General features: G+C 35.2%; 1 protein-coding gene across 3 annotated transcripts in view; it reads left to right on the top strand.

The window, feature by feature from the left end:
• Positions 1-25,800, top strand: part of LOC131683102 (uncharacterized) — a 901,146-nt gene that overhangs the window by 711,793 nt on the left and 163,553 nt on the right. The window lies entirely within an intron of this gene.

Genomic DNA, 25,800 nt, shown 5'->3' with positions numbered 1-25,800 from the left:
GAACATATATTTTTTAATAATTGTCATTAAGCGAAGTATTCCTGGTTTTAAATAATGTTAATATCACATCATTGAATTTTTTCTCATAATTATAATCACATAATAACGATACTCCCCACGCATTCGAGCATTGTTATTCTTCGTGTCCGATAGGTAGACGTTTTGAGTGTTCAATAGGTAGATTTGCTTCAGTCTTTGCGCAACTGTTCTTTATGAACTGTGGCTTACGCATTGTCTTCCTTTGCACTAAAGTTAGAATGGACATACGGCATATGGTAGAAATGCGACTGCAAATATGAGTATTTCATCAACTTTACTAAAATATGAATAACTCGCAAACAAAGCATCGTAGCTATATAATGTAAGCGAACGAAAAATTCTACACAAAAGAGGCTACAATCCTATGCAATAATATGGGGTACTTTTGAATAAAATATCCGAGATATTTTTGTTCGAACCAGAAAATGCCAGCCGTGAGTAATAATCAAAATTTTAAAATTTTAGTTATACCAAAAAATAGCTTAATTCCTAAATAACTTTACACGAGAGGGATTGTTGATATCTTTTACGTAAAAGTGAAAGAAAGCGCCTCAACCGATCCTGTAACCTTTCGCCCTAAGCTACCAGTACACTGTTTGTCATAAAATAAAATCACGGTGTCTTTGTCGAACAACTTTATTCAAAAAAATTCGGCATCTGTAAAACTTCCGAATATGAAAGAATGGACTTTTCCCTTTCATTTGAAAGTAAAATTAAAATATTCTGTCGGGGGGTCTAGAACAACTTTTTATTTTAAAGTTTTTTGATTGAAAACTTAAGCTTTTTAATGAAATTAATTCGCATTTTTGCTACTAATTGGTACTATAGACATTCAAAAAATACTAAAAGTGAGAATCTAATGAACAATCCCATTGTCTACAACTTCGTAGAATGCTATAAATCGATATAAAATCACCCGAGAAAGTAATCAAAATTTAAACAGTTTTTAGGTGTGCGCGGGGCATATGGATTAAGAAGTCGATTAACAAGGACTTACAAAAAAATGTTGGGTTTAAATGAACAGTAAATTAAGATAAATTTCAATGTATACAAAGTCCCATTCTCAGCAGAAAAAATATATTGTCAGATTTCTCCGGGTCTTGGGCGAAAATGACACTTTATGAAGTGTGGTAAGGTGTTGACCAAATTTATTCCATAATCTTAAACGGTGTTCCTAAAACCGTTATTAACAAAAAAATGACCATAAATTTGTCATACGGCATTCGAAAGATACAGTATCCAAGCATCTTCTCAGTGAATTTCAAAATGATCCATCGAGAGATTCGAGAGAAATTGCAATTTGAAGTTTTATGACACGTTTCATAAGGCTACCACCAAACACCCACGGGTTTGGTCCTATCTCTATAAACAAAAAAATATTTGTCTACTTATTTAGTACATGCCATTCGAAAGATATAGTAATCAGGTATATCCCCTGCAAGTTTGAAAATATTTCTTTGACGGTTTTCTACCAGACTTCAAGCGTGAATCCATGTTTGTCCATTAACTATTTAGATCGTTTATACATGTCGCGTGTTTTAAAGGAAAACCTTACCATTTAATTACATAAATATAATGTACAAAAGGTGTTATTTATATGATGCACTGAAAAATATGAAAATAGGGTTGCCTACCAAATATAATAAATATAATGTGTAAATTAAAAAAAATGATGAAAGTTGGAATGTTTACTTCAAAAGGCCATATCTCAATGGTTTGTTGACCGATTTTTATTATTTTTTTCATTATTGAACATCGTTTCATCGTTAATTTTCATTAAGAAAAATATAAAATGGAGTTGCCTACTTCAAACAATAGACAACATAGTTATCCTCAACTATATGTATTATCACTATTTAGTGAATATCTTTATATTCAAAACGACGACCTATCAATTTCTATACATTAGCTGAATGCAACGAATGTAAACTACAAATCATGGAAAAATAAAACCATGATTTTAAAAAATATGAAGGTATTTGCTGATTCAGATCAATTTATGTTATGATACGGTTTTTGTTTGAAATTTTGTACAACCGTGATTCGCTGGTTGGGTCGACAGATGTTAAAACTGGTCAAATCATCTGCTCATATTTCTAACTATTAGCAGTTATATTGTCGAATTGAACTTATCATGAGAATTCAACATTCAGATGTTTATACAGCAATTCCAATCAACTAGTATATAACATTGGATAGACCACTATTTTTAAAACAAAAATTTTCACTAAATAATGATGATACATATAGTTAAGATCAATGATATTGTCTACTTATTAATGTAGATGATTTTATAACGTCTACCTGTTCAATGATGAAAAAATAATTAGAAGCGGTCATCACACCATTGAGATATGGCCTTTTGAAGTAAACATTCCAACTTTTATCCATTTTTTAATTTACACATTATATTTAACGTTTGGTAGAAAACCCTATTTTCATATTTTTTCAGTACACCATATAAATAACACCTTTTGTACATTATATTTATGTAATTAAAAGGTAAGGTTTTCCTTTAAAACACGCGACATGTATAAACGATCTAAATAGTCAATGGACAAACATGGATTCACGCTTGAAGTCTGGTAGAAAACCTATCTATGACCACATACCACATAAAACCGTTATATATATATATATATATATATATATATATATATATATATATATATATATATATATATATATATATATATATATATATATATATATATATATATATATATATATATATATATATATATATATATATATATATATATATATATATATATATATATATATATATATATATATATATATATATATATATATATATATATATATATATATATATATATATATATATATATATATATATATATATATATATATATATATATATATATATATATATATATATATATATATATATATATATATATATATATATATATATATATATATATATATATATATATATATATATATATATATATATATATATATATATATATATATATATATATATATATATATATATATATATATATATATATATATATATATATATATATATATATCGATTCCGTCAATGAAATATTTTCAAACTTGCAGGGGAGTAAAGCCATGTCAAGTGATCCTCGAATTTTTCGCAAAATCACCGATCTTCATGAGGTATAATTTATTGTATAGGGATTATGGTGATTAGCTTTTGGTATAAATATTTCGTTACAATTCCTTTTTTTCTTTAAGATATTAACCCTTAAACTTTATTGCATGATAAAATTGAAAATTTTGTATCTCAAAAACTACTGAAGATAATTCAATGAATTTTTGCACACTTATGGAATGATATTTGCACTATCTTATAAAAATGTTTTTGGTTTATAATTGTGTAAATAACGGTACTTTGCATCTATTTCAGTTGTATTTCTTCTTGTGTTCTTCACGCTAAAAATTTTCAAAACTTATGTCAAATTATGCGAAAATCTTTTACCTTCAATAATCTGTATTTATAATTTTTCATTTTTGTTCCTATCGAGAGTTATAGAGGATTTTGTAACTGTGCGCTGTTTCAACGCGTGTCCCATTTTGATGCAACCCGCGAGAACGTACATATTGGCAATGCCGCACGTCGCAACGTCCTAATGCGCATCGCTTTGAAGGAGCGTATCTCATGTTCAAAATTGGCATCTCTGAGATTAAAGCAAAAAGACAAGCTTTTCTTTATGGATAATTGAAAGTGAATATTTTCTGAGTAATTTGCATGCTCTTTAGCGTTATTATATTGTTCAAGAGTTATTTAATTTTCTGCCACTCAATACCTCGGACAAGTGCGCTCGGTTATTGCCAGCCGATGAGCAAAGTTGAGCAGTGGGCATGTTTTAATCTGCGTTAGCATATTTTTCACAAATTGACATACTTCACCACGTTTTATTTTCACTTGGTTCTGTCTAAGAGGTAGATTGTGAATCTTTTCTTAAATTCACATAGCGCCTTTTCAGCCATGCGTCATCGGGTCGTGCGTTAAATTACGCGCTCATTTAATTTGCATCAGTGCGAGTGAGAAAACGTTTTGACGTTTGTATTTGTTTCGATCGCACTTGGGTGTTTCCCATATAGAGAGAACTGGACGAAATGCTATATTATCTCAAGATATACAATATTTGCTCAAAAAAACATTCGATTGATTTATGTTATAAATATGGGTCGATCACACGAATGATGTATTCCGTTAAAAAAAATTCATAAATATGTTCTTCGTATCTTGTTTTTATGGCATCCATGTGGAGTGATAAATTTAAAAATTATATTGGTCAACACATGTGTAGCATATGTCGTAATGGGCGCAAAAAATACAACGAAAATAAATATGGACATGAACAAAACACAATTTTCCTTAAATTTTCGATTTTACATCCAATGTTTATAGTAATAGGTTCCTCTATAACGCGTTTAAAATATAGGAAAATTTACGCGTTTAATTTTTCTTCTTATATTGTTTGCCAAAGTAATGGAACTGGAATATTCGATGACTCAACAGGTACATGCGGAAAACTGTAACGAGGATTTTGAAATAAAGATCGTTGATGAATAATTGAAACTCGACAAAAATAAATAATATCGTACCAGAACTTGGAGAACCACCAATCAACAGAATTAACAGAAGCAATAGTGATAAAAAACCCCAACATCGATGCGATTGAACAACAGATTTTATGTAAACTTTTTTCAAAAGACACATCGTTGTTCACTCGGTGAAAATAAAAACGTGAAATAAAATGCTGTTGGCATAAGATTTTCCACTTTCATATAGTAATGTTGTAGACTAAAAAAGAATTTGGATATAACGTAGATGTATTTTGACTAACAAAAGTGTTTTTAAAGATGTTAGGGTGGGTGCTCCTATAGTTGAGGTGTACCAATAGTTGCAGTAGTGGGTTATACGCCTAACTAAGATACCAACCATCAACAAATATTTTTTTATCGATTCATCGCACTAAAATTATGCGACAATAAAACTGTTATCCTTGAAATTTGCTCAAATAACTATTGAAAAAAATTATTTTCTTAGAATTTTGAGCTCCCTTGCACCTATAGTTGATGTAGTGTACCTATAGTTGCAAGTCCCATAAGAAAGCAATGGGATTTGCAACAATAGGAACCGAAATTAGCGATTGCACCACTATTGGTACATGTGTTCCTATAGTGGTACAAGCGGTTTTGAATACATAAATTGGTTACTAAGCCATCTTTATATTTTTCCTATGAAGTAGTGACTGAAAGCTTTCGTTTAATGTAATTACATTGCCCATAGGTCTATTAATCGATTTTTTATCAAAAGTTTTCCTTAAGCATGCGACTATTGGTACATCCACCCTAATCGTTGGTAGCGTTAAATTATAATAATAAAAAATATATTTAACAACTATAATTTTCGTTGTGCACTTCAGTCAAAAAAATTTAACGCATCTCAAAATATCCGGAAAAAAATTACCTTCGATAATTCGTATTGAAAAGTTTGCCCTTTTGCGCTAATCGAGAGATATGGTTTCTTTTAGTCATGCGATGCGCACTTCCTACACGATGCGCTTTCTGACGTAGTGACGTGCGACGTTGCCAATATGTACGTTCTCGCGGGCTGCATTAAAATGGGCCGTGCGTTGAAACAGCGCACTGTTACAAAATCCTCCATAACTCTCGATAGGAACAAAAATGAAAAATTATAAATACAGATTATTGAAGGTGAAAGATTGCCGCATAACTCAACATACGTTTTGAAAATTTTTAGCGTGGAGAACACAAGAACCACGTTTTATTTTCACTTGGTTCTGTCTAAGAGGTAGATTGTGAATCTTTTCTTAAATTCACATAGCGCCTTTTCAGCCATGCGTCATCGGGTCGTGCGTTAAATTACGCGCTCATTTAATTTGCATCAGTGCGAGTGAGAAAACGTTTTGACGTTTGTATTTGTTTCGATCGCACTTGGGTGTTTCCCATATAGAGAGAACTGGACGAAATGCTATATTATCTCAAGATATACAATATTTGCTCAAAAAAACATTCGATTGATTTATGTTATAAATATGGGTCGATCACACGAATGATGTATTCCGTTAAAAAAAATTCATAAATATGTTCTTCGTATCTTGTTTTTATGGCATCCATGTGGAGTGATAAATTTAAAAATTATATTGGTCAACACATGTGTAGCATATGTCGTAATGGGCGCAAAAAATACAACGAAAATAAATATGGACATGAACAAAACACAATTTTCCTTAAATTTTCGATTTTACATCCAATGTTTATAGTAATAGGTTCCTCTATAACGCGTTTAAAATATAGGAAAATTTACGCGTTTAATTTTTCTTCTTATATTGTTTGCCAAAGTAATGGAACTGGAATATTCGATGACTCAACAGGTACATGCGGAAAACTGTAACGAGGATTTTGAAATAAAGATCGTTGATGAATAATTGAAACTCGACAAAAATAAATAATATCGTACCAGAACTTGGAGAACCACCAATCAACAGAATTAACAGAAGCAATAGTGATAAAAAACCCCAACATCGATGCGATTGAACAACAGATTTTATGTAAACTTTTTTCAAAAGACACATCGTTGTTCACTCGGTGAAAATAAAAACGTGAAATAAAATGCTGTTGGCATAAGATTTTCCACTTTCATATAGTAATGTTGTAGACTAAAAAAGAATTTGGATATAACGTAGATGTATTTTGACTAACAAAAGTGTTTTTAAAGATGTTAGGGTGGGTGCTCCTATAGTTGAGGTGTACCAATAGTTGCAGTAGTGGGTTATACGCCTAACTAAGATACCAACCATCAACAAATATTTTTTTATCGATTCATCGCACTAAAATTATGCGACAATAAAACTGTTATCCTTGAAATTTGCTCAAATAACTATTGAAAAAAATTATTTTCTTAGAATTTTGAGCTCCCTTGCACCTATAGTTGATGTAGTGTACCTATAGTTGCAAGTCCCATAAGAAAGCAATGGGATTTGCAACAATAGGAACCGAAATTAGCGATTGCACCACTATTGGTACATGTGTTCCTATAGTGGTACAAGCGGTTTTGAATACATAAATTGGTTACTAAGCCATCTTTATATTTTTCCTATGAAGTAGTGACTGAAAGCTTTCGTTTAATGTAATTACATTGCCCATAGGTCTATTAATCGATTTTTTATCAAAAGTTTTCCTTAAGCATGCGACTATTGGTACATCCACCCTAATCGTTGGTAGCGTTAAATTATAATAATAAAAAATATATTTAACAACTATAATTTTCGTTGTGCACTTCAGTCAAAAAAATTTAACGCATCTCAAAATATCCGGAAAAAAATTACCTTCGATAATTCGTATTGAAAAGTTTGCCCTTTTGCGCTAATCGAGAGATATGGTTTCTTTTAGTCATGCGATGCGCACTTCCTACACGATGCGCTTTCTGACGTAGTGACGTGCGACGTTGCCAATATGTACGTTCTCGCGGGCTGCATTAAAATGGGCCGTGCGTTGAAACAGCGCACTGTTACAAAATCCTCCATAACTCTCGATAGGAACAAAAATGAAAAATTATAAATACAGATTATTGAAGGTGAAAGATTGCCGCATAACTCAACATACGTTTTGAAAATTTTTAGCGTGGAGAACACAAGAAAAAATACAATTGAAAATTTTAAATAGATGCAAAGTACCGTTATTCACGCAATTATAAAGTAAAAATATTTTTATAAGATAGTGCAAATATCATTCCATAAGTGTGCAAAAATTCATTGAATTATCTTCAGTAGTTTTTGAGATATAAAATTTTCAATTTTATCATGCAATAAAGTTTAAGGGTTAATATCTTAAAGAAAAAAAGGAATTGTAACGAAATATTTATACCAAAAGCTATTCACCATAATCCCTATACAATAAAATATACCTCAGGAAGATCGGTGATTTTGCGAAAAATTCGAGGATCACTTGACATGGCTTTACTCAGGGGATATACTTGATTATTATATCTTTCGAATGTCGTGTACTAAATAAGTAAACAAATATTTTTTTGTTTATAGAGACAGGACCAAACCTGTGGGTGTTTGCTGGTAGCTTTATGAAACTTCAAATCGCAATTTCTCTCGAATCTCTCGATGGATCATTTTGAAATTCACTGAGAAGATGCTTGGATACTGTATCTTTCGAATGCCGTATGACAAATTTATGGTCTTTTTTTGTTAATAACTTTTTCAAGATGATTAATGTAGTAACGGATTTTATCATGCCTTTTTCATTACTTTTCTCGCTCTAGGGGATAGCTAATGTAAACTAAAATGACCCTTCTTCCTGATCCTATCCTGTCTGGTAAAATACAATTGGCTTAAATTCAAAGCTTTATATTTGAATGAACTAAAGTAGACAGTTCGAGTCATTGTAATAAACGACGGATTTTATTGCAATTTTGGGTTCAGAATCCTGTTTGTCTTTATCAACATTAAAAGAAAGATGGTTGAAAAAGAAAAAAAGCTCATCGAGTTTTGAATCCATGTTTGTTATCTTTTGGGGTAGATTCATTTCATCAGAATTTATAGATACAGATTTTTGCTTGTCCTCAAATTTTATTTCCAAATCGGGCACATAATCTTAGAAAAAAAGAATAAAACCATGTTTCATAATCTCCTTTAAGAAGAAATTCCGGAGTCGTTACTCGTTGTACACGGATCACAACAGAAAACGAACAAGAAAATATCAGGCTGTACCATACATTCAAGTAATAAAAGTCTGTTTATTGAAGATTTCCCTCATATTATGCGATAAGAGCAAAGACAACATATCAAGAAGACAGAGTTGCCAGTTCAGTTCAGTGTCAATCAGGATTCTCAATCGAAATCAAATCAAATGACTGAATATATAATTGAGTTTGATCAAATACAAAGTTAAAATTTAGGCCAAATATAGATATCCCACAAGATGCTAACGAGCAAAAAGGTGGATTCAAGATTACATCAAGCATACTCCAGAATGAGTGAAGAAAAAAAGAAGAAACAAATACAGTGGAGACCCGATTTTATCAGCACCCGATTTCATCTGCCCCGATTTTATCTGTTTTTTGACCCGATTTTATCAGCTTGATATGAAAATTGATAGTTGGTAGTTTAATGGGCTCTAGCAAACGAACCAAGTTAAATTCGAATAAATTCTTTCTTAGGCATATATTTTTTATCTTAAATATCCGAAAAATGCAAAAATAAAAATATTATTTTTTTTAAATTTTGCACTGTCAGACCCCCTTAAGGGGAACTTAAAGTAAATAATAGAAAAAGGTTGCAAGGCTATATCTAAGGAACAAGGAAGAATATTTTAAGAGCTTCGGTTTATTAAAAAGACAGAAAAATATATGTCCCGATTTTATCAATGTCCCTGTTTTATCAGCTTGAATTTCGCCAAGGGGCTGATAAAAACGGGTCTTTACTGTATATCTGTGACAGAAAAAAATTGTTTCATTTTGCTGCATTGCCCAGCATCTGTCAAAAGAGTACTAATTTCGTTCAAATTTTATCTACTCTTCTCTATATCTCCATGCTCCTTAAATATCATTGGCGCGCATAAAACGGTGGAATCTGGAATTATATTTTTTACCCTTCAAGGTGGGACTTTGCTAGCATTCAAGTTCTTCTAAGCACACTGTTAAAATAAGGCAATCCATTTTTTTACAAATAAAAATGTTTTTGGAACAAAGCTTCTTAACCAATAGGCCCCGTGCGAATCTAGAAACTTTGATAAACATTTATTATCTTTCTCTAGCGATTTTAGATCGCGATGTTGTTTTCTACAAAGTTGTACACAATGAAATTGTCCATCAGATTCTCACTTTTGGTAATATTTGAATGCCTAAGGTACTACCTAGGGGCAAAAATGTGAACCAGTTTCATTGAAAAACTTAAGTTTTCAAACAAAAGACTTTAAAATAAAAAGTTGTTCTGGAGCATTGATGCGTTACCGGACGTTACGCCTAATAGGGATGGGCGATACTAGTATCGATACTGACGGTATCGATACTTTTCTACTAAGTATCGAGTATTTTTGTATCGATACTTCCATGTGCCATAAAGTATCGGTATCGATACTTTCTGAACGATACTTGCGCGTGGTATCGCTTGATTTTTTTCTCTTTCGAGCATAAAAATCAAACTGGGGCTCTCCTCTGTAAACGTCGGATAAAAAAAAACTTCAGTATCAAAACCGCAAAATTGTATCCGATTCTTACAAAGAAGTATTGTTTAATCGTGAACGTCAAAATATATGCAAGCCCCTGCCTACGTGTTATTTATTTTAACCGGTTCTTATACTAGAGGTTCAAGTCAGCCTAGTTTTGCGGTTGAGAACTTTTTAAGTGATTCTTATGCGGAAAGATCTAAGTCCGATTTTTACGTTTGAAGTTTATTTCCGATTTTTACATTCTATTATATTTAAAGTGTAACGAAGCATGTTCTGTCCCTGCGTCTTTTATTTTCGGTCGTTGAATCAAAGTTTCCATTCCGGACTTTCGAGTTGAAGCCTGCGGTCAAACAGTAAATTCTGGATAAATATGTGAAATGGGTATAACGCAAATGAGAGCCTCTCTGTGTTTACTCCCTTTTCCGTCACTAACTGGGAAACATTGCGCAAAGATGATTCAAGAGTAGTCGAGAAAGGTACCGTTGGAATAAGAATAAATTGGCTCAATGTTCGCATTCCTCGCGTTATTCGGAAACTAGGTACCACGACTCCATCCTTTTATGAATTCTTTCTACAATATGTTCGTAGTATATTTTAAAACAAACGTCAACATACTGGAAAATAAAGAATACTTTCCAAAATGTCTATCCAGGACACTTTCCAGGACGTCTAACCAGATAAAACCAATGATTTGGTTCCATTTCTCATAGAATTTACGTCCGATTTTCACAAACTTGAATTCAAATAAAAGATTCAATATTACCATAAAATTTATATTAGATTCCATTCCGAACTCAGCTTTGATTCTGGTCACAGGTTGGCAGTCATATAGGCATTTTTCATATAAACGGCATGGTAGCTAATTGGTACAAAACCAATTAAAATAGGTATTTTTGCCTTTCTCATATAGAAAGGTTATGCAATCACTCTAAAAATCGTCAACCTAATCCCGGCCCGGAGTGCCGAATGTCATATGCCATTCGACTCAGCTCGTCGAGATAGGAAAATGTATGTGTGAGTGTATGTGTGTGCGTATGTGTGTATGTGGAAAAAAATGTCACCTCTGTTTCTCAGAGATGGCTGGACCGCTTTGCACAAATCTGGTCTCAAATGAAAGGTACAATCTTCCCATCGGCTGCTATTGAATTTTTTGTTGATTGGACTTCTGGTTGCGGAATTACCGGTTGAAGAGTGCGACCACACAGCAAATTCCCATATAAACTGAAATGAAAAATTCTCTAAGGTGGGAGTAGGGGAAAATTTCCAAATCGAATTTGTATTTTTGATGCCAAATGTCTTTAAAATAAATGAAACGTCGAGATTTGATATAATCTCGAAAAAAAAAATTTTGGCGAAGATTGACTTTTTTGGACTTTGGCAGCTTTTTGCCTTTCTCATATAGAAAGGTTATGCAATTACTCTAAAAATCGTCAAGCTAATGCCGGTCGATTCTTTTTTTACTTTTTTAGGCGTAGGTAGGAGTATCCAGTGAGGGGTTGCTACTTAAAAATAGAAACTAGTTTAAAATTTCTTAACACGTTGAATATTTTCGGCAGGGTCCGGACCCCCCGGATCCTCTTCTTTGATCCGCCGCTGGTTTCAAGCGATGTTTCAGTGTTGACACATAGCATCTCAAGATCGTGGCTGTCGATCCATGGTATGTATGTGCAAATCGTACTGAATGTGTAATATACATTTCCACCATTTATTGAACATAACCAGCCATGGAATCGTAGTTTGGACAAATGAGAAAGGCACAATTGCACCACTAGGTGGATTAAAACAGGTTTTGGACACAATGTATCGACAATGCCGGAAGTTCCGGTGGAAATGACCTTATGGCAAAAATAAAGTCGCATTATACCATTTCACCATAGACTCCTATCGAATTTCATAATTTTATATTCCGGAAAAATGAACTGTGTTGTCTTGGTCAATTATGGAATATCTATATAAGTCAGATCCGTAAATTTTCCCAAGGCCAATATTAAAACCATATTGAAAATTTTGAGCGCCAACGAGTTTTGGTGTTTGAAGCAATCATAGGCACAATACTTGGCAATAAGAATTCTTCCTACGAGTTACGTGCAACACCATGATGGCCAACCCAAGTCTAAATGATTTATTTGTTTATTTATTAATTTTTTGTTTGTTTGTTTATTTATTAAGGTTTTAACCCCAACGACCATTCGACTTTTCTGAATATAAAATATAATTCAGGAAATAAATTACAATTCATCAAAACTAATAGAACAAAATGCCATATATTGTTGCTGCCGTCTATTGCGAGCGCACGCTTTCCGTTTCTTGAATTAATTTCTTTCTTGGTTAGGAGCAATGGTCAGATTGGCCCTCTGCAGCTTGCTGATTATTCCATTTGCCTTCTCTCTCGCTCGTGTTTACGTCCATGTCGCCGTCGCTGGAGCTTTGATTTTCGCTGTTACATGTTTGGTACTTTTTGTGTTTTCGGATGACTTTGGCATAGCCGTCTTATTGAGAAAATTTCGAAACTTGAGTCGGTCGGTTCGTCGCGTGTGAAGTGCAGAACTCTTCCATAAATTGCTGCCATTTCGGGACGTGTCTGAGTGTTTATTAGCTGGGAAAAAGTACCAAAGGATCGTCGGACAATATGGGATACGTTGAAGAAAATAGATTCCTGACGTGGGACGACTCATAAAAGCGTTTTTCGAAGGTTTTTCTTCCTCGCAGAAGCATCATCAGGAGGGGAGACAAACGGAACGTACGAATATAACGAATACACCTCCACGTCCGCCGCTCATCACTTCTGTACGAACGCTGTTGCTGCGAACGAGAGTGTGAGAAGAACCAAGCTATTACAAAAGCGAGACGGACGAACCCACTGAAAAGTGGGTAGTATGCACACTACACGGAGAGCTTTATTTGATCATCGATGGCAGTTTTTTCCCTGCCTCGTTCTTTCCGCTGTAGAATTTGTGCGTTGGGCGTATTCAGCCTGTTAACTCGTTGGGTGCTTGCTGGAGGTGTATTCTGTGGGGTGCATGGGAATCGCGGCGAAGTGTGAGCGAGGTGAGTAGGGGCTGTGTGGACTCTGCGTGTTTTTGTTCCTCGGTGCATACCGAAACAGACATATGCAGACCTTCCATGTTTTCTATTTCGGCCTCTTATTCTGATGTGATTTTTATGTATTTTCTGGAGTATACTTCAGGTGAGTATTCGTCGGGTGGATGGACCGAGTATATCCAATGCGTGCGGTGAGGATGGAGGGATATGCTGTCGAAGACTGCATGAAGTTCTCTGTGTATCATTGGTAAAATAGAAAAACTGGTATATTTTTCTGTACATATAATCTAATTTATATATGAATTATATTATATTCAATTAAATACACTAAATACGTGTCAATTTCTTACGTCATGTAAGGAATCGAAAGTCTTATTGTAATGTTAAAATCCATTTGATACAAACATTACAGTAAGGCGGGGCTGGTTGATGGAACGATTGCCTCGGAAAACGGTTTGCCCTGTATACGAAATGGTTAATGGATTCAGCAAATCAATTGAGCTAGCACCTACCCAAACCCTGGAATCAAATTATTTGCATGCATGTATCTTTTTTCTGTAAACCGCCGCCAGCCAGTGGGAGATGGGATAGGTTTCACACACACATACACACACACTTTGCATAGCCGTCTTATTTCTTGTTTATTTCTTCCCTAGGTATGTTAACTATTAGCTTGGCGATATCGTGGAATATTGTTCGTCCGGTATTAATTTGTTGGCCAGCTGTCTGTGGTGTATCAGCAGATGTCGAAGGCTGTTTGGCGGTGTTGGTTTCAGAAGATATGAATTCTTTAATTATTTTGGTACATGGCTTACCGTAGTGTGCCGTCTGATTACAGAACTGACACGTGGGCGTCTGCCTAGAATATGTGCATAGGATATGATCCACCCTCGAAAGTCCAGTAAGACGGTATAGGTTGGTTCAGCCGCATTCGCACCACCCGAACACCGTTGAGAATGCCAGGGAAAAAAGTTTCTCCAAAGGGCCATTTGTGACGGATTCCACTTCTCCATACTGCTATATGAATCTTTTAATATAATCAGTACTAGTGCGAGGTGGAAAATCGTGAAGGCGAATTTCTGTCAGATCAAGGTCCATATACACGGGCATTTTGTTTTTGACGTTTTGATATTCTCCGTCGTGTTGCATGTTGTTCTTCGCTACGAAGCTTTCTGCCTCGGCTAAGGAGTTAAACGTTATTAGCCCTACTTGTCTCGTATGATATAGTTGTATGTGTGAAATTTCTGTAAGAACAAGTTCCATTTTCACCTTGATTAACTGTTCCACCTCACGCACTGTAGCTCTAAGACGGGTCTGCCAAAAGTCAATCGCGATTGTGTTTTCTCGTAATGGGAGAATTATATATATGTTACGCGTACACGTTAGAGCGGCGCGGGTGGTATTGTTTGTTTGTATGCTATTAGCAAGCGGTGCGCTTTTTGACTTCAGATCTGTGCGAAAATGAGATAAGGAAGCAGATTGATCTCTACGATACTATTGCTCTTCCCTTATGAGGCACGGACATCAGAAAATTGTTTTATGGAAACAGCACGAGGAACACCACCGACCCAGGGTAATCCAATTTATTCTTTTAAAATTAAACCATTTGAAATTAATATTATATTGCTTGGCTTTGCAGCCCACGATTACTGATGGTTAAAAAAATTGTGACAGTCCAATACAAATATTTTAAAGTTATAGTAAACATAGCCAACCATTGAATCCTAGTGAAAGGCACTATTGCATAGTAATGCTGATTTCGGTTTTAGATCAGAGTCGCCCTAGGTTCGCTCTAATATTTACAAAATCCATACAAAAGTGACAGCTCAGAGCGAACCTAGAGCGACTCGATTCTAAAAACGAAATCAACATAAGTAAACTAAAACGGGTACATCTTTTCTGTTGATGATGTATTCTTTACAGTTTCTAATGTTTGTTTTTCCTCATTTCATTTTCTAATTTTGCAGTTTCCCATTTTTTTAAATTTCAGAATAAATTATCATTTTGGATTACTGTAGGTTTCTCCAATTAACATTCATAGATAAACACAACTTATTTTTTTTTAATTACAGATTTTAACAAATTTTAAATATGCATTTGTTTATTACCGATCGATAGTATTGAAAGTATCGATACTTTTCCTCCGATACATCGATACTCAGTATCGTAATAATCCAAAGTATCGCGATACCGAAGTATCGATACTTTTTTCAGTATCGCCCATCCCTAACGCCTAATATTGTTTGACAAACACAATAAAACAAGTTTGATGGATCACTACACTGTTTGTCAAATGTAGTCAAACCGGCATGTACGTCAAACAAATCACCATGCGAAAAAAATTGTGCTGTTCCTAACCCCAACTGCTGTCAAAATGTATGAACTGACAGCGGTTGGAGTTAGAACCTGACTCAGTTTCAGGTTCAAGCGAAATCGCCATTGAGTTCTACAAGATGACGACACGAATGAACTCATGGTGAATAAAGTTCATGTTTGACAATTCTCGGTGGTTTATTTACCTTGTCAGTTGCGTGAGTGCGAGTGCAACGGGTGCTCATCTATTACATTCGAACTCACGTAACTTTCATGTAAACAAACCACCGAGAATTGTCAAACGAAGTTCATCCGGCTCATTTTGTGGGGTTACGTAGGTTTGTGTAAAACTTAATAAGAGTGCAAACACATGAAATATTTGTGTTAGCGCAGGGATGCCAAATGATTTTTCAGAAAATTTGTTTTATTTTTATGAAAAAAACTGGATTTGTTAAAGCAACTATATCGCACTCCTTTTTTCGTGATTATGCAGAGCTGCGGGGGTGAAAAATGACAGCAAACAACTTTGTGTGCAAACTGAAATCCAAGCAATCATATATCGAGACGAATGTTTCATCACTAGTAACTAGTAAACAATGTTGTTAGCTGTAGTTTTTAAAACCAGCATGGCTGATTGGCTTTTTAGATAATCGTATAATTTGTGAATAAAAGCTCCTTGATGCAGAGTGTAATTTAACACCTCGGAAATCATTAATGTCATTATCGATTTCTTGTAGCGGATTTCAGTGACAAAATGTCGTTCGAAGTCGAATTAGTAATCATGCAGGAAGATTTGACGTGACAGTGATCATGAAAATACGGAGCTGGCTCTCAGTTTTTCCCTACATTCCATTGGTATTAAATGAAGAGGAAATTCAGGATATAATCAAGTAGGCAAATGGTGACTTGATAGAGCGTAAGCAAAAAACTTGTCGCCGGAGAAGTTCACACAATTAAAAAAAAAGTTTTACAGTCGGGTCTCCTACTACGTGGATACTACTGCGCGGTACCCGCGTAATAGGAATCACATAGTTTATGGGATTTTGACTAATTGGAGCGTTGGCCGAATATTTCGTCTGCGTTAACATTCACATCATACTTCCTTTGGCAAAGTTGTTGTGCTTACTTAGACCTACAATTTAGAGTGACTGTATACATGATTAGTTGGGAACTGTGCCGCCAAGGATGCTTTAAAAGAGAGTAAATAAATCGAAACTATCGTCGTGAATGTGACTATCGTTGAACAGGTTTAACATGAAATATATCGAAACACTGATTATTTTGAAAGGGTGTGTCTCAGGAAGAGCTGTCCAGAAAGTTTCTGGATAGTGGAAATAATAAATCGGAATTGTCCCACCAGGCGGCGCTAGTGCGAATGCAAATGTTCAACTAATGTCAAAATCATTCTTTATCTCAATAACGAGAATATTTAGTAGGACACTGTCTTCAGTAGAGATGCTAGAGAAATCAGACTACCAGACGGTGATAGATTAGTTTGGGATACTCTCACTATGGTGCACTAGTGGGCGTACCACGTTATAGTACATTATAAAATAAGATACATCTCAAAATTCTAATAGCATAGAAAGGTGGTGTTTTCGGCAATGTTCTAGGGGAGATCAAGGGCTACGTGATTACGGGCAAATCAAACTGAAATAGATCCGACAGGCGATGCTAGTGAGCATGAACTATTTTTCAAATGCTATATCTCGAAATCATGATAATTTATAAGTGTGGTGTCTTCGGCAATATTCACCAGCGGGTCGAGTGCTGCCCGAAGTCGAATAGATAATTTCAGAATTCAGGCACTAGGCGCTAGGGAGAATACAACTTCCAATGCATGTTAGGTGATGTTTTGTCTCGAAAGTTTAATAATTTCGGGAAATGATGTTTTCGGTAAAGTTTCTGAGGACGACAAAGGCTGTTTGATAATATAATGATTAAACTGGATATCACGCGCTAGGCTGCGCTAGTGAGCATACATATTTTTATTTCAGTATCTCCAAATGATGACAATTTAGAAGGATGATGTCACAATATATACGCGAACGGAGGTCTTAGTGGAATGTACGTAATGTTTCAAAGATTTTCTTCCATTTAATTCCACTATGTTTTTATAGTTAGATGCACTTGCACTTCACTATTTAACAGATACCGGTATTTCGATTACTACTTGTAATCTTCTTCAGTGTTTGTATCAGTCTATAGGAAATTACGGGATTGTAGGGTAGGCTGTGGTCGGTGGGTACCTAGGTGCATGAAGCTGACCGTTTTTTGCATGTAGGTAAAATTTCGAAGAGCCATGAATATCCGTTACCTTGGTCTCGATTTAATAAGAAAGGAGACGAATGTTTGAAAATTTCCAGGCTTTCAGCTACGTCTAATTTCCAAGGATTAGAGACTTGACGCTGAATTTTAATATCTTCTATAGTTAAGTTATGTTTTTCTGAAAAAGCGTGTTCCGCTACCTTGGATTTGAAGTGGAATGGTAAATCTTTAGCAGATTCTCTAGAAGCTTTTGCTATTTCCGCAATATGCTCTTTGAATCGAATTTCTAATGTTCTCCTGGTTTGTCCAATATAAACTTTATCACAATGCGAACATGATATTTTGTATATCCCCGATTTGCTCAGTGTTTCTATCGGATCCTTTGTGGATCCAAGTATTGATTTTAGCTGGTAATTTTTACTACTGAAAACTAGATCTACACCAAACTTTTTTAATTTTTTCCTAAGTGGATAAGCTGTATTCTGATTGAAATCTACTGCTATCCTTTTAGGATGATGTCGTCAACAAAGTGGCTCGAGATGTCAAGGACTGCCCGATAGTGACATATTACTTTGGGATACTCTCACTATGCGGCGCTAGTGAGCATACAAGCCTTTAGTACATGCCAGATAGTAATATATCCCAAAAAATGATAGTTTAGCCAGGTGTTTTTACAAAATTCTTGCCGACGTAGAAATTTTGATAACCGAGATTTTTCTGCAATATGGCAATAAGTTTTATCATGAAGAGCAATTTGTTGGCAGATGAAAACCAATTGTGTTGGACATTTTCAATGCACAGGGAAGTTCGCCAATTATCAAAAAAGAAAAATTTTCAACATTTTGGCAATGAATGTCATATTGCAAGGTAAGTTGATGGCAGTTATCAATAGTTTTGGACATTTTCAGTGCACCAGGAGGGTCCGCCAATGTGTCAAAACGATTATTTTTTCAACTTTATGGGAGTGAGTGTTATATTGAAAGGCAAGTTTTTGGCAGAAGAAAATCCATAGTTTTGGACATTTTCAATGCACAGGGGCGTCCGCCCATATATCAAAACGAATTTTTTCAACTTTATTGGAGTGAGTTTGATATTGAAAAGCAAGTTGTTGAGAGTTGTAAATCAATAGTTTAGGACATTTTCAATGCACATGAGGGTCCGTCGATGAATCAAAATGGAAATTTTTTCAACTTCATGGGAGTGAGTTTTATATTCAAAGGCAAGTTTTTGGCAGAAGATAATACATAGTTTTGGACATTCTCAATGCACAGGGGTCCGCCATTGTATCAAAACGATTTTTTTCAACTATTGGAGTGAGTTTTATATTGAAAAGCAAGTTGTTGAGAGTTGTAAATCAATAGTTTAGGACATTTCCAATGCACATGAGGGTCCGTCGATGAATCAAAATGGATTTTTTTTCAACTTCATGAGAGTGAGTTTTATATTGAAGGGTAAGTTGTTGGCAGATGAAAATTAATAGTTTTCGTGCCGCATAGTGAGAGTATCCCAAACTAAGCTGTCACCATCGGGCAATCCTTGACATCTCGAGTCACTTTGCTGAAGACATCATCCTTCTAAATTGCCATCATTTGTAAATTTTGAAATAAAAAGATGTATGCTCACTAGCACCGCCTAACGGGTGAATCCAATTTGATCTTAAATAACCAAACAGCCCTCGTCGTCCTCAGAAACTTTACGAAAAACATTTTCCTGAATTATTAAACTTTCGTGAAAAACCTTAAGGTAACACGTACTGGAAGTTGTATTCTCCCAAGCGCCGCCTAGTGGCTGAATTCTGAAATTAGCTATTCGTCTTCAGGCAACACTCGACCCGCTGATCAATATTTGGGGGAGGGTTACCTTCTAATGTTAACGCAGACGATATATTCGGCCACAGCCCCAATTAGTAAAAATTCCATAAGGGACTAGGGAGGGGGGGGGGGGTTACGAGAAATTGTGACATGTTGTGACATATGGGGGAGGGGGAGCAGGCCATAACGTTCAGTAATATGCTATATTTTTTTTAAACAGAACTTCTGCTCGGACGGGACATCACGTTTGATCAGTCGTTCGATTGAAACACAAAGTGTGTTTTAGTTTTAAGGGATTTGCGTCGAGCCGGCGCTAATCTATTCCGAGAAAAAGTTAGTGTCGGTTTCTGATGCGGCGAAGCCGAAACGCACCCGTGTAACGCTAAGTAACATGTTTTACATTTCTTATAAAAGAAATGTATAGAATTCGCTCAAATTTTCAAGATTTTTTCCGAGGCCCGGAGGGCCGAGTCTTATATACCAATCGACTCAGCTCGACGATTTGGGACAATGTCTGTGTGTGTCTGTGTATGTAACGGACAAATCCTCATTCGTGCTTCTCAGCAATGGCTGAACCGACCTTATCCAAAACAATTTTAAATGAAAGAACTAAAAAACAGTATGAACGCTATTAATTTGTTTTTGATTCTGATGTTTAGTTTCCTAGATATGAATGTGTGAATGCGTAAAAATGGTGTTTTTTGCAGTTTTTTTAAAATTATCTGCCGAAATTGACAATATAGCTTAACAATTTATATGTTTTTAGATAGCTTTAACAAACACCTTTCGAACAGTGTTTCGTTCAAAAATATCTTTTCATCATCTGAGATAACTGAAACAGGAAAAAATCTGTGAAAATCTGTGATAAATTTCCGAAAGCAGGGCGTAGCGAGTCATTGTGTATAGGGGCAAAGACGAGTATGTGCATAGCGTAGTTAGTAAATTGATCAGTTCGAATCGTGTAGTCCAAAGAGACGGTTGTGCTTGCGTGTCCTCTCGTGTTTTTTTATGTTCATAGGTGCTGTAGTACAGCAAATGTGCGGCCGGGTGGACGATTTATTGGCTGTTGTTGAGCAAGGGAGCAGTGCAGTGATTATGAATGCCGTGGAAGAGGCGAGGAATGAAAAAGATTGGTCCTATGATCACAATTAGTGAAATAAAGTGAATTGCATAACGGAGTTCGACGCAAAAAATCTATAGTGTAGAGAAGCGGCGGTTGCTTTTAGTGCTAGAATCAACGCAATATGTGTGAAGTAAACCAAAATCTGAGAGAGAGAGAGAGAGAGAGAGAGAGAGAGAGAGAGAGAGAGAGAGAGAGAGAGATAGTAAAACGGTCAATCGCTATGTAGTGTTTGTGCTCTACAAGCGGAGATGGAATTGTGTACAACACGATCAACACATGTCACCACTATTATGCCTGCTACAGGGTGCACGTGGTAGTGTTCGTACGCGGGAGTCGAAGTGCAGAATTTGGACACATGCTACCAACACCAGTGGGTAGGAGAGGAGGTTGCTGCATACGGAAGCGCAAACGGTGACTTCTTTCTTATTTATCATTCTATCGTTTTATTCTCTCTAGCACACGACATAGCGGGCCGATACTAATAAGCGGACTTCAACCATGTAATCTTTGCATGTGGGTTAAAATATATGTACGGATAGTGCTTGGTGGGCTAAAGCACTACACCTTTCCAAATTGTTTCTGTAGTGGTTCGGCGCCGACACGGATACCAGTTTACTTTCATAATTTATTCAGCTGACCAGAAAAATTCGCAACATTTCACCACCACATGCTTGAAGATTTTGAATATCTAATATTAAATTTTTGATATGATAGAAGATTTTCAATATACTTTACACATACACTGGTTTTACATTTCATATAGGTCTACCGTTTAAGATGGTGCGATGGCGCTGGGTGTCTTCAAAGAACCGCCAGTTACTAAGTCCTTTTTCTGTCAGAAGCAACTGGTTGCGTATTTTATGTTGTATATTGTGATTTTATAATATTTTGCAGCATATGTAATATGTAAGCTTAGGACCTTTACGGAACTCTAGAGAGGGAGCTTCGGTCGATTCGTTGGATTGTCGCGATTCGGATTGTGCGTGGTAGATGGTGGGGGAGCGGTTGGCCGGGCGGACTGCTGCTTTTGTTGGGGGGGGGGGGGGGGGGGGTTGGCTGTGTTTTTTGCCACACTACCACACTGTGCTGGGGCAAGGCAGAGGTGTAGGTTTTACCATGATTGCTTACATGCGGGTTTCGGTTGCGATGAGGAATCGCGGGCTGCAGCCAGTTGGTTCTTAGGTTCTTGTATGGTTCAGTGAAACCCGCGAAGTGAAGCAAAAAGAAGCTGCTGCAAGAATAAATAACCTTATCTCATCCTAATAAATATGAAAAATATTTTTATGTTAATCTTTTCCATTATATTAATCCAATACTTTATTTACGTTTATTCATATTATTTTGGTCCATTTATCAAATATCGTTCCATTTTATTTTATTTTTTTATTTAGACTATAGGAGCCGTCGCATTCAAGGTGTTACTTACGTTTAGTTTAGTTTGTTTGTTAAATTTTTAGTTCAAATAAGTACTTTTTTAATCCATAATAGTATGCAAGTTTCATGTTGACTATATTGCTTGAATTCACCATATTCATATTAATTGTAGAAAGAAGTTTCATAATATTTATTATTGATTGTTATTTAATATTCCCTTGAAAATTTCGTTTTAATATACAGGCCCGCTTTTCCTAGCATGACATGAAATTATTTTGACACTATTTTGTTAGCCTCACTTGAAAATCCGTCTGATGGTTGCTAGTAGACACACCTAACAATATTCGACTAAATCCTTGATTGAGCAAATCTATATTATGTTATTGGTGTGAAACATGAAAAATAAAATTGAAATTTGAATTGGACGACACGATTATAGGTAATGAGCCAAGGTTTTCAATGTCTACACTTCATCAGCCGTAAATACACCAGGAGACTAATAAAACGGGTCTTTAGTGTACTAGTATCATTTATTTCCAGCAACACATGGATTGTCTATCATCACAATATTATCCCTTTGATTTCATTACTCATTATATGCACTATATTGTTTTATATTGCTCATTAACATAATTAAATTCATGGTATACGTTATATTAATTGCATGTTGTCATATGATATTCATTATGAATCAAAATTTCCATTATATACATTATCCTGATAACATGTAATGCTATAAACATACTATATAACAATTGAATACTGGGAAGGGATGGGAGCAACAGGGTATCATACGAATTGAGGACTGGACGAGGGAACGTGGATAGCCAGCCCAAGTCACTTGAAGGAAACTTGTTTTCTTCAGAAGGTCTTATATGAGTTTGACGCACCCTTCTCAAAACAAACCATCAGGTGGGTAAAGCATGTATAGCGAAATTGTTTACCTTTTGACTGGAATATTATTGTTGGAAGGGACTCTTTTCCTCCTTTTTCCCCTGCGGGGTGTGCGTAAGTGTCTCTGCTTACGGGCCCGTCCAACCCTTTTTGTTTTCCCTTTAGTAACAGCAATTATGTGAAGGTTTCACGATAAACTATTTCGGGGCTACTGTAAGTCTAACCGCATTCACTGGAAAAACCTTGAGGTGATGGTGGCTTCAAATCACATCACATCACACATCACAGCTTTAACAAACACCTTTCGAACAAGCTATAGATTGTTGAAATCAGACTATTATCAAAAGAGATATTTAACATTAAATGCGGACGAAAGATTTTTATCATTTCCCATTGCCAGAAATACGACCAAAAACATGTAATCTATTATTAACGCCAAAACGGCTTATTTTAGGTCAAAAATATCTTCGGAGAATTTAATGGAAGTAATATGCCCTTTCTTTTGGTATTGTGCTTTTGCTGAATAATCCCCCTATGAGTGAGATATTTTCACAAATTTTCTTGGAAGTGATTATATAGAAATGATGTCTTCAGCAAATTTGTAGCTCTTACTTTTGCGAATAACTTTACTAAAGACTTTAAATATCTATTTTGAATATTTTAAAAGTTATGGCTTGTTGTTTGTTGTTTACTCTTTGTCGCCTATTTATTGTTCAATATAGTAATAATCCATTGAAATAAGCTAAACATTATTTCGATAAAACGAATTTTGTATTTCATTTTACTATCTACAACCGCTAGAAATAATCACCGAACACTTCCAAGTTGTCTGGAAGGAACTTGATAACTTATCAGTGCAAAAATGTTCATTTGTGCGAACCTTCTGACTGCAACTTTTCTAACTTATAACTATCAATCGATCTGAAACATATCGGAAAATGAAAAGCGAAATATATAACTCCAAGCAACGGCGTAGCCAAGAGAAGGTTTTGGGGTTTAACACAATACAACCCCCCCCACCACACCAAAAAAAAATTGGATTGAAATTGAAAATTTATTGATGCAGACTGATTTAATTCAATATTACAATAACAATTATCTGATCCGTAGATTGATAACCTGTTGTTGTAAACGTCATGAGGACTTTTGATAAATTGTCGGAATGGGGTCCTGATATGTAACTGATCTATTGGTCTTGATTTCACAGTTGTCTAATAGCATCAATGTCAAATTCCTGCCTGAAAACATTTCAATAGAAAATTCCAGAGTTCTGTAATCAATCATAATCCTCAGATTTATTTTCAAATTGAGCTCGTTTTTGTAGAAATGTACTGTAATAAGGGTCTTTATTTAATAGGAAGCGAAGTTAAAATTGATGTCTATGAAATAAAACAATAAAATGCATAACTTTCAACATTTGCTAAAAATGTTTTTGCCTTTCTCATTCACTCTAAAATTCGTCAATCTAATCCCGATCCGAAGAGCCGAGTGGCATATGCCAATCGAGATCGTCGAGATCGGAAAATGTCTGTGTGTGTATGTGTGTACGTGGAAAAAAATGTGACCCCTGTTTCTCAGAGATGGCTGGACCGATTTGCACAAAGTTAGTCTCAAATGATAGGTACAACCTTCCCATCGGCTTCTATTGAATTTTTTTATTGATTGGACTTCCGGTTCCGGAGTTACGAGTTGAAGAGTGCAATCACACAGCAAATTCCCATATAAACTGAAATGAAAAATTTTCAAAATCAAATTTGAATTTTTGATGCTAAATGACTTTAAAATGCATGAAACATTGAGATGTTTGACAAAAATTGACTTCTTTGGACTTTGGTACATTTTTGTCTTTCTCATATAGAAATATTTCTCATTATGCAATCACTCTAAAAATCGACAATCATACCGGCCCGGAGGGAGTATGCAGTGAGGGGTTGCTACTTTAAAATTAAAACTAGTTTAAAATTTCTTAACAAGTTGAAAACTTTCGGCAGGACCTGGACCTCCCGGATCTTTCTCCATGATCCGCCGCTGGTTTCAAGCGATGTTTCAGTATCACATAGTATCTAAAGATCGTGGCTGTCGATCCATTGTATGTATGTGCAAATCGTACTGAACATGTAATATTCATTTCCACCATTGTATTGAACATAAACAGCCATGGAATCGTAGTCTGGACAAATGAGACAAGCACAATTGCACCACTAGGTGGATTAAGACAGGTTTTTTTTGGGAATGCGTCGAGTTGAGACGAAAATGTATTATGATTAATAACGAGGATAACACTTTTCGAATGTAGAGAAAAATTTATGAAAAATAACGATTTCCATTCGATTCTAGCAGGTTCTGATCGATTTTGATGAGCATTTGATTTTTGTTGGATGACCAATTATATGTATAGGTCAAATGTTTAAAAACAGTAATTTAAGGTCAAGATAGCATCATTTTGAAACCGCCAATTTCGGAGGTTTAGTATCTTCGATGAGTTTTACAAACGTTAAACAGCGCATCATTTGATAAAATAATTTTGAGACTATATCGTCCAAGAAGTATTTATGATGAATTTTCTCAGGTTAATATTCATGACTACAATAAAGTCTCAGCAAATTCGCTAAAGACACGAACTCTGTTACTATTTTCTGAAAAATTAATTCTGCATAATTTTAAAACTTCAAAAATTACGGTTTCGGAATTATGCCGTTTGGACAGTATGATCGATTTTCACCA

Source organism: Topomyia yanbarensis, chromosome 2, assembly GCF_030247195.1.
Source record: "Topomyia yanbarensis strain Yona2022 chromosome 2, ASM3024719v1, whole genome shotgun sequence".
Taxonomy (NCBI): domain Eukaryota; kingdom Metazoa; phylum Arthropoda; class Insecta; order Diptera; family Culicidae; genus Topomyia; species Topomyia yanbarensis.
The sequence above is the reverse complement of the archived record's forward strand: the minus strand, read 5'-3'. Positions and strand labels throughout refer to the sequence as shown.